The sequence below is a fragment of the Osmia lignaria genome, unplaced genomic scaffold (assembly GCF_051020975.1).
Source record: "Osmia lignaria lignaria isolate PbOS001 unplaced genomic scaffold, iyOsmLign1 scaffold0002, whole genome shotgun sequence".
Lineage (NCBI taxonomy): Eukaryota > Metazoa > Arthropoda > Insecta > Hymenoptera > Megachilidae > Osmia > Osmia lignaria.
In genome coordinates this window covers 3,571,908-3,582,204 of record NW_027478159.1, presented here as the reverse complement: position 1 = coordinate 3,582,204, position 10,297 = coordinate 3,571,908, and positions in this window count along the sequence as shown.

The following is a 10,297-nucleotide window of genomic DNA, read 5'->3' as shown; positions in this document are numbered from 1 at the left end:
AGCTCGCTTCGTTTCCGAGATATTTGCAGATTTATCTCAAGGGAAGGGGCCGGACGGACATATTTCGAGATATTTCTTCTTCTTGTTGTTCTTCTTCTGCACAGCTAAGCTGGAAGTGGCATTTGCGGCTCGCACTAGGGCAGAGTTATCTCAAAGAAAGGAGCCACGGTGTTTCTGTATCTCTATTATGTTGGTGCGGCTTCGGAACTTTTAAATATCTCGATATATCTCGAAAACTACGCTTCTGATCAACAAATATCATAGAACATAAATTGTAGGAAACATAATTCACTACAAAAAATGTCTCTTAACATTTTGCCATAGCTCGCTTCGTTTCCGAGATATTTGCAGATTCAGCTCAAAGGAACGGGCCTGACGGACATATTTCGAGATACTTCTTCTTCTTGTTGTTCTTCCTCTGCACAGCTAAGCTGGAAGTGGCATTGGCGGCTCGCACTAGTGCAGAGTTATCTCAAAAAAAGGGGCCACGGTGTTTCTGTATCTCTATTATGTTGGTGCGGCTTCGGAACTTTTAAATATCTCGATATATCTCGAAAACTACGCTTCTGACCAAAAAATATCATAGAACCTAAATTGTAGGAAACATAATTCTCTACAAAAAAGGTCTCTTAACATTTTGCCATAGCTCGCTTCGTTTCCGAGATATTTGCAGATATATCTCAAGGGAAGGGGCCTGACGGACATATTTCGAGATATTTCTTCTTCTTGTTGTTCTTCTTCTGCACAGCTAAGCTGGAAGTGGCATTTACAGCTCGCAATAGTGCAGAGTTATCTCAAAGAAAGGAGCCACGGTGTTTCTGTATCTCTATTATGTTTGTGCGGCTTCGGAACTTTTAAATATCTCGATATATCTCGAAAACTACGCTTCTGATCAAAAAATATCATAGAACATAAATTGTAGGAAACATAATTCACTACAAAAAACGTCTCTTAACATTTTGCCATAGCTCGCTTCGTTTCCGAGATTATTGCAGATTCAGCTCAAAGGAACGGGCCTGACGGACATATTTCGAGATACTTCTTCTTCTTGTTGTTCTTCCTCTGCACAGCTAAGCTGGAAGTGGCATTGGCAGCTCGCACTAGTGCAGAGTTATCTCAAAGAAAGGGGCCACGGTGTTTCTGTATCTCTATTATGTTGGTGCGGCTTCGGAACTTTTAAATATCTCGATATATCTCGAAAACTACGCTTCTGGCCAAAAAATATCATAGAACCTAAATTGTAGGAAACATAATTCTCTACAAAAAAGGTCTCTTAACATTTTGCCATAGCTCGCTTCGTTTCCGAGATATTTGCAGATATATCTCAAGGGAAGGGGCCTGACGGACATATTTCGAGATATTTCTTCTTCTTGTTGTTCTTCTTCTGCACAGCTAAGCTGGAAGTGGCATTTACAGCTCGCAATAGTGCAGAGTTATCTCAAAGAAAGGGGCCACGGTGTTTCTGTATCTCTATTATGTTGGTGCTGCTTCGGAACTTTTAAATATCTTGATATATCTCGAGAACTACGCCTCTGATCGAAAAATATCATAGAACATAAAAAGTAGGAAACTTAATTCTCTACAAAAAAGGTCTCTTAACATTTTGCCATAGCTCGCTTCGTTTCCGAGATATTTGCAGATTTATCTCAAGGGAAGGGGCCGGACGGACATATTTCGAGATATTTCTTCTTCTTGTTGTTCTTCTTCTGCACAGCTAAGCTGGAAGTGGCATTTGCGGCTCGCACTAGGGCAGAGTTATCTCAAAGAAAGGAGCCACGGTGTTTCTGTATCTCTATTATGTTGGTGCGGCTTCGGAACTTTTAAATATCTCGATATATCTCGAAAACTACGCTTCTGATCAAAAAATATCATAGAACATAAATTGTAGGAAACATAATTCACTACAAAAAATGTCTCTTAACATTTTGCCATAGCTCGCTTCGTTTCCGAGATATTTGCAGATTCAGCTCAAAGGAACGGGCCTGACGGACATATTTCGAGATACTTCTTCTTCTTGTTGTTCTTCCTCTGCACAGCTAAGCTGGAAGTGGCATTGGCGGCTCGCACTAGTGCAGAGTTATCTCAAAGAAAGGGGCCACGGTGTTTCTGTATCTCTATTATGTTGGTGCGGCTTCGGAACTTTTAAATATCTCGATATATCTCGAAAACTACGCTTCTGACCAAAAAATATCATAGAACCTAAATTGTAGGAAACATAATTCTCTACAAAAAAGGTCTCTTAACATTTTGCCATAGCTCGCTTCGTTCCCGAGATATTTGCAGATTTATCTCAAGGGAAGGGGCCTGACCGACATATTTCGAGATATTTCTTCTTCTTGTTGTTCTTCTTCTGCACAGCTAAGCTGGAAGTGGCATTTGCGGCTCGCACTAGTGCAGAGTTATCTCAAAGAAAGGAGCCACGGTGTTTCTGTATCTCTATTATGTTGGTGCGGCTTCGGAACTTTTAAATATCTCGATATATCTCGAAAACTACGCTTCTGATCAAAAAATATCATAGCACATAAATTGTAGGAAACATAATTCACTACAAAAAACGTCTCTTAACATTTTGCCATAGCTCGCTTCGTTTCCGAGATATTTGCAGATTCAGCTCAAAGGAACGGGCCTGACGGACATATTTCGAGATACTTCTTCTTCTTGTTGTTCTTCCTCTGCACAGCTAAGCTGGAAGTGGCATTTACAGCTCGCAATAGTGCAGAGTTATCTCAAAGAAAGGGGCCACGGTGTTTCTGTATCTCTATTATGTTGGTGCGGCTTCGGAACTTTTAAATATCTTGATATATCTCGAAAACTACGCATCTGATCAAAAAATATCATAGAACATAAAAAGTAGGAAACTTAATTCTCTACAAAAAAGGTCTCTTAGCATTTTGCCATAGCTCGCTTCGTTTCCGAGATATTTGCAGATTTATCTCAAGGGAAGGGGCCTGACGGACATATTTCGAGATACTTCTTCTTCTTGTTGTTCTTCCTCTGCACAGCTAAGCTGGAAGTGGCATTTGCAGCTCGCAATAGTGCAGAGTTATCTCAAAGAAAGGGGCCACGGTGTTTCTGTATCTGTATTATGTTGGTGCGGCTTCGGAACTTTTAAATATCTTGATATATCTCGAGAACTACGCATCTGATCAAAAAATATCATAGAACATAAAAAGTAGGAAACTTAATTCTCTACAAAAAAGGTCTCTTAACATTTTGCCATAGCTCGCTTCGTTCCCGAGATATTTGCAGATTTATCTCAAGGGAAGGGGCCTGACCGACATATTTCGAGATATTTCTTCTTCTTGTTGTTCTTCTTCTGCACAGCTAAGCTGGAAGTGGCATTTGCGGCTCGCACTAGTGCAGAGTTATCTCACAGAAAGGGGCCACGGTGTTTCTGTATCTCTATTATGTTGGTGCGGCTTCGGAACTTTTAAATATCTCGATATATCTCGAAAACTACGCTTCTGACCAAAAAATATCATAGAACCTAAATTGTAGGAAACATAATTCTCTACAAAAAAGGTCTCTTAACATTTTGCCATAGCTCGCTTCGTTTCCGAGATATTTGCAGATATATCTCAAGGGAAGGGGCCTGACGGACATATTTCGAGATGTTTCTTCTTCTTGTTGTTCTTCTTCTGCACAGCTAAGCTGGAAGTGGCATTTACAGCTCGCAATAGTGCAGAGTCATCTCAAAGAAAGGGGCCACGGTGTTTCTGTATCTCTATTATGTTGGTGCTGCTTCGGAACTTTTAAATATCTTGATATATCTCGAGAACTACGCATCTGATCAAAAAATATCATAGAACATGGAAAGTAGGAAACTTAATTCTCTACAAAAAAGGTCTCTTAACATTTTGCCATAGCTCTCTTCGTTTCCGAGATATTTGCAGATTTATCTCAAGGGAAGGGGCCTGACGGACATATTTCGAGATATTTCTTCTTCTTGTTGTTCTTCTTCTGCACAGCTAAGCTGGAAGTGGCATTTGCAGCTCGCAATAGTGCAGAGTTATCTCAAAGAAAGGGGCCACGGTGTTTCTGTATCTCTATTATGTTGGTGCGGCTTCGGAACTTTGAAATATCTTGATATATCTCGAGAACTACGCATCTGATCAAAAAATATCATAGAACATAAAAAGTAGGAAACTTAATTCTCTACAAAAAAGGTCTCTTAACATTTTGCCATAGCTCGCTTCGTTTCCTCGATATTTGCAGATTTATCTCAAGGGAAGGGTCCTGATGGACATATTTCGAGATATTTCTTCTTCTTGTTGTTCTTCTTCTGCACAGCTAAACTGGAAGTGGCATTTCCAGCTCGCAATCGTGCAGAGTTATCTCAAAGAAAGGGGCCACGGTGTTTCTGTATCTCTATTATGTTGGTGCGGCTTCGGAACTTTTAAATATCTTGATATATCTCGAGAACTACGCCTCTGATCGAAAAATATCATAGAACATAAAAAGTAGGAAACTTAATTCTCTACAAAAAACGTCTCTTAACATTTTGCCATAGCTCGCTTCGTTTCCGAGATATTTGCAGATTCAGCTCAAAGGAACGGGCCTGACGGACATATTTCGAGATACTTCTTCTTCTTGTTGTTCTTCCTCTGCACAGCTAAGCTGGAACTGGCATTTGCAGCTCGCAATAGTGCAGAGTTATCTCAAAGAAAGGGGCCACGGTGTTTCTGTATCTCTATTATGTTGGTGCGGCTTCGGAACTTTTAAATATCTCGATATATCTCGAACACTACGCTTCTGATCAAAAAATATCATAGAACATAAATTGTAGGAAACTTAATTCTCTACAAAAAAGGTCTCTTAAGATTTTGCCATAGCTCGCTTCGTTTCCGAGATATTTGCAGATTTATCTCAAGGGAAGGGGCCTGACGGACATATTTCGAGATATTTCTTCTTCTTGTTGTTCTTCTTCTGCACAGCTAAGCTGGAAGTGGCATTTGCAGCGCGCAATAGTGCAGAGTTATCTCATAGAAAGGGGCCATGGTGTTTCTGTATCTCTATTATGTTGGTGCGGCTTCGGAACTTTTAAATATCTTGATATATCTCGAGAACTACGCATCTGATCAAAAAATATCGTAGAAGATAAAAAGTAGGAAACTTAATTCTCTACAAAAAAGGTCTCTTAACATTTTGCCATAGCTCGCTTCGTTTCCGAGATATTTGCAGATTCAGCTCAAAGGAACGGGCCTGACGGACATATTTCGAGATACTTCTTCTTCTTGTTGTTCTTCCTCTGCACAGCTAAGCTGGAAGTGGCATTTGCAGCTCGCAATAGTGCAGAGTTATCTCAAAGAAAGGGGCCACGGTGTTTCTGTATCTCTATTATGTTGGTGCGGCTTCGGAACTTTTAAATATCTTGATATATCTCGAGAACTACGCATCTGATCAAAAAATATCATAGAACATAAAAAGTAGGAAACTTAATTCTCTACAAAAAAGGTCTCTTAACATTTTGCCATAGCTCGCTTCGTTCCCGAGATATTTGCAGATTTATCTCAAGGGAAGGGGCCTGACCGACATATTTCGAGATATTTCTTCTTCTTGTTGTTCTTCTTCTGCACAGCTAAGCTGGAAGTGGCATTGGCGGCTCGCACTAGTGCAGAGTTATCTCAAAGAAAGGGGCCACGGTGTTTCTGTATCTCTATTATGTTGGTGCGGCTTCGGAACTTTTAAATATCTCGATATATCTCGAAAACTACGCTTCTGACCAAAAAATATCATAGAACCTAAATTGTAGGAAACATAATTCTCTACAAAAAAGGTCTCTTAACATTTTGCCATAGCTCGCTTCGTTTCCGAGATATTTGCAGATATATCTCAAGGGAAGGGGCCTGACGGACATATTTCGAGATATTTCTTCTTCTTGTTGTTTTTCTTCTGCACAGCTAAGCTGGAAGTGGCATTTGCAGCTGGCAATAGTGCAGAGTTATCTCAAAGAAAGGGGCCACGGTGTTTCTGTATCTCTATTATGTTGGTGCGGCTTCGGAACTTTTAAATATCTTGATATATCTCGAGAACTACGCATCTGATCAAAAAATATCATAGAACATAAAAAGTAGGAAACTTAATTCTCTACAAAAACGGTCTCTTAACATTTTGCCATAGCTCGCTTCGTTTCCGAGATATTTGCAGATTTATCTCAAGGGAAGGGTCCTGATGGACATATTTCGAGATATTTCTTCTTCTTGTTGTTCTTCTTCTGCACAGCTAAACTGGAAGTGGCATTTCCAGCTCGCAATCGTGCAGAGTTATCTCAAAGAAAGGGGCCACGGTGTTTCTGTATCTCTATTATGTTGGTGCGGCTTCGGAACTTTTAAATATCTCGATATATCTCGAAAACTACGCTTCTGATCAAAAAATATCATAGAACATAAATTGTAGGAAACTTAATTCTCTACAAAAAAGGTCTCTTAAGATTTTGCCATAGCTCGCTTCGTTTCCGAGATATTTGCAGATTTATCTCAAGGGAAGGGGCCTGACGGACATATTTCGAGATATTTCTTCTTCTTGTTGTTCTTCTTCTGCACAGCTAAGCTGGAAGTGGCATTTGCAGCGCGCAATAGTGCAGAGTTATCTCAAAGAAAGGGGCCATGGTGTTTCTGTATCTCTATTATGTTGGTGCGGCTTCGGAACTTTTAAATATCTTGATATATCTCGAGAACTACGCATCTGATCAAAAAATATCGTAGAAGATAAAAAGTAGGAAACTTAATTCTCTACAAAAAAGGTCTCTTAACATTTCGCCATAGCTCGCTTCGTTTCCGAGATATTTGCAGATTTATCTCAAGGGAAGGGGCCTGACGGACATATTTCGAGATATTTCTTCTTCTTGTTGTTCTTCTTCTGCACAGCTAAGCTGGAAGTGGCATTTACAGCTCGCAATAGTGCAGAGTTATCTCAAAGAAAGGAGCCACGGTGTTTCTGTATCTCTATTATGTTTGTGCGGCTTCGGAACTTTTAAATATCTCGATATATCTCGAAAACTACGCTTCTGATCAAAAAATATCATAGAACATAAATTGTAGGAAACATAATTCACTACAAAAAACGTCTCTTAACATTTTGCCATAGCTCGCTTCGTTTCCGAGATTATTGCAGATTCAGCTCAAAGGAACGGGCCTGACGGACATATTTCGAGATACTTCTTCTTCTTGTTGTTCTTCCTCTGCACAGCTAAGCTGGAAGTGGCATTGGCGGCTCGCACTAGTGCAGAGTTATCTCAAAGAAAGGGGCCACGGTGTTTCTGTATCTCTATTATGTTGGTGCGGCTTCGGAACTTTTAAATATCTCGATATATCTCGAAAACTACGCTTCTGGCCAAAAAATATCATAGAACCTAAATTGTAGGAAACATAATTCTCTACAAAAAAGGTCTCTTAACATTTTGCCATAGCTCGCTTCGTTTCCGAGATATTTGCAGATATATCTCAAGGGAAGGGGCCTGACGGACATATTTCGAGATATTTCTTCTTCTTGTTGTTCTTCTTCTGCACAGCTAAGCTGGAAGTGGCATTTACAGCTCGCAATAGTGCAGAGTTATCTCAAAGAAAGGGGCCACGGTGTTTCTGTATCTCTATTATGTTGGTGCTGCTTCGGAACTTTTAAATATCTTGATATATCTCGAGAACTACGCCTCTGATCGAAAAATATCATAGAACATAAAAAGTAGGAAACTTAATTCTCTACAAAAAAGGTCTCTTAACATTTTGCCATAGCTCGCTTCGTTTCCGAGATATTTGCAGATTTATCTCAAGGGAAGGGGCCGGACGGACATATTTCGAGATATTTCTTCTTCTTGTTGTTCTTCTTCTGCACAGCTAAGCTGGAAGTGGCATTTGCGGCTCGCACTAGGGCAGAGTTATCTCAAAGAAAGGAGCCACGGTGTTTCTGTATCTCTATTATGTTGGTGCGGCTTCGGAACTTTTAAATATCTCGATATATCTCGAAAACTACGCTTCTGATCAAAAAATATCATAGAACATAAATTGTAGGAAACATAATTCACTACAAAAAATGTCTCTTAACATTTTGCCATAGCTCGCTTCGTTTCCGAGATATTTGCAGATTCAGCTCAAAGGAACGGGCCTGACGGACATATTTCGAGATACTTCTTCTTCTTGTTGTTCTTCCTCTGCACAGCTAAGCTGGAAGTGGCATTGGCGGCTCGCACTAGTGCAGAGTTATCTCAAAGAAAGGGGCCACGGTGTTTCTGTATCTCTATTATGTTGGTGCGGCTTCGGAACTTTTAAATATCTCGATATATCTCGAAAACTACGCTTCTGACCAAAAAATATCATAGAACCTAAATTGTAGGAAACATAATTCTCTACAAAAAAGGTCTCTTAACATTTTGCCATAGCTCGCTTCGTTCCCGAGATATTTGCAGATTTATCTCAAGGGAAGGGGCCTGACCGACATATTTCGAGATATTTCTTCTTCTTGTTGTTCTTCTTCTGCACAGCTAAGCTGGAAGTGGCATTTGCGGCTCGCACTAGTGCAGAGTTATCTCAAAGAAAGGAGCCACGGTGTTTCTGTATCTCTATTATGTTGGTGCGGCTTCGGAACTTTTAAATATCTCGATATATCTCGAAAACTACGCTTCTGATCAAAAAATATCATAGCACATAAATTGTAGGAAACATAATTCACTACAAAAAACGTCTCTTAACATTTTGCCATAGCTCGCTTCGTTTCCGAGATATTTGCAGATTCAGCTCAAAGGAACGGGCCTGACGGACATATTTCGAGATACTTCTTCTTCTTGTTGTTCTTCCTCTGCACAGCTAAGCTGGAAGTGGCATTTACAGCTCGCAATAGTGCAGAGTTATCTCAAAGAAAGGGGCCACGGTGTTTCTGTATCTCTATTATGTTGGTGCGGCTTCGGAACTTTTAAATATCTTGATATATCTCGAAAACTACGCATCTGATCAAAAAATATCATAGAACATAAAAAGTAGGAAACTTAATTCTCTACAAAAAAGGTCTCTTAGCATTTTGCCATAGCTCGCTTCGTTTCCGAGATATTTGCAGATTTATCTCAAGGGAAGGGGCCTGACGGACATATTTCGAGATACTTCTTCTTCTTGTTGTTCTTCCTCTGCACAGCTAAGCTGGAAGTGGCATTTGCAGCTCGCAATAGTGCAGAGTTATCTCAAAGAAAGGGGCCACGGTGTTTCTGTATCTGTATTATGTTGGTGCGGCTTCGGAACTTTTAAATATCTTGATATATCTCGAGAACTACGCATCTGATCAAAAAATATCATAGAACATAAAAAGTAGGAAACTTAATTCTCTACAAAAAAGGTCTCTTAACATTTTGCCATAGCTCGCTTCGTTCCCGAGATATTTGCAGATTTATCTCAAGGGAAGGGGCCTGACCGACATATTTCGAGATATTTCTTCTTCTTGTTGTTCTTCTTCTGCACAGCTAAGCTGGAAGTGGCATTTGCGGCTCGCACTAGTGCAGAGTTATCTCACAGAAAGGGGCCACGGTGTTTCTGTATCTCTATTATGTTGGTGCGGCTTCGGAACTTTTAAATATCTCGATATATCTCGAAAACTACGCTTCTGACCAAAAAATATCATAGAACCTAAATTGTAGGAAACATAATTCTCTACAAAAAAGGTCTCTTAACATTTTGCCATAGCTCGCTTCGTTTCCGAGATATTTGCAGATATATCTCAAGGGAAGGGGCCTGACGGACATATTTCGAGATGTTTCTTCTTCTTGTTGTTCTTCTTCTGCACAGCTAAGCTGGAAGTGGCATTTACAGCTCGCAATAGTGCAGAGTCATCTCAAAGAAAGGGGCCACGGTGTTTCTGTATCTCTATTATGTTGGTGCTGCTTCGGAACTTTTAAATATCTTGATATATCTCGAGAACTACGCATCTGATCAAAAAATATCATAGAACATGGAAAGTAGGAAACTTAATTCTCTACAAAAAAGGTCTCTTAACATTTTGCCATAGCTCTCTTCGTTTCCGAGATATTTGCAGATTTATCTCAAGGGAAGGGGCCTGACGGACATATTTCGAGATATTTCTTCTTCTTGTTGTTCTTCTTCTGCACAGCTAAGCTGGAAGTGGCATTTGCAGCTCGCAATAGTGCAGAGTTATCTCAAAGAAAGGGGCCACGGTGTTTCTGTATCTCTATTATGTTGGTGCGGCTTCGGAACTTTGAAATATCTTGATATATCTCGAGAACTACGCATCTGATCAAAAAATATCATAGAACATAAAAAGTAGGAAACTTAATTCTCTACAAAAAAGGTCTCTTAACATT